Source organism: Branchiostoma floridae, chromosome 6, assembly GCF_000003815.2.
Source record: "Branchiostoma floridae strain S238N-H82 chromosome 6, Bfl_VNyyK, whole genome shotgun sequence".
Classification (NCBI taxonomy): domain Eukaryota; kingdom Metazoa; phylum Chordata; class Leptocardii; order Amphioxiformes; family Branchiostomatidae; genus Branchiostoma; species Branchiostoma floridae.
In genome coordinates this window covers 975,803-976,486 of record NC_049984.1, presented here as the reverse complement: position 1 = coordinate 976,486, position 684 = coordinate 975,803, and positions in this window count along the sequence as shown.

The following is a 684-nucleotide window of genomic DNA, read 5'->3' as shown; positions in this document are numbered from 1 at the left end:
ACAACAAATCCAATCAAAATGCGGTTTGCATCTTTCAATTCAGTACCAAGAGACCTTTCTAATGATATAAAGTTTGCCGGGCCGAAACTTGATCCCTTAGCTTGAATCTCAGAATAATGGGGTCGACACACCCTACTTCTCGCCTACGGTTAAGGCTTGCGGTTAGGCTTAGGGCGCAATTGAACAGGAATATCTCGACAACAAAACATCCAATCAAAATGCGGTTTGCATCTTTCAATTCAGTACCAAGAGACCTTTCTAATGATATAAAGTTTGCCGGGCCGAAACTTGATCCCTTAGCTTGAATCTCAGAATAATGGGGTCGACACACCCTACTTCTCGCCTACGGTTAAGGCTTGCGGTTAGGCTTAGGGCGCAATTGAACAGGAATATCTCGACAACAAAACATCCAATCAAAATGCGGTTTGCATCTTTCAATTCAGTACCAAGAGACCTTTCTAATGATATAAAGTTTGCCGGGCCGAAACTTGATCCCTTAGCTTGAATCTCAGAATACTGGGGTCGACACACCCTACTTCTCGCCTACGGTGAAGGCTTGCGGTAAGGCTTCGGGCGCACTTGAACAGGAGTATCTCGACAAGCAAACATCCAATCAGAATGCGGATTGCATCTTTCAATTCAGTACCAAGAGAACTTTCTAATGATCTAAAGTTTGCCGGGCCG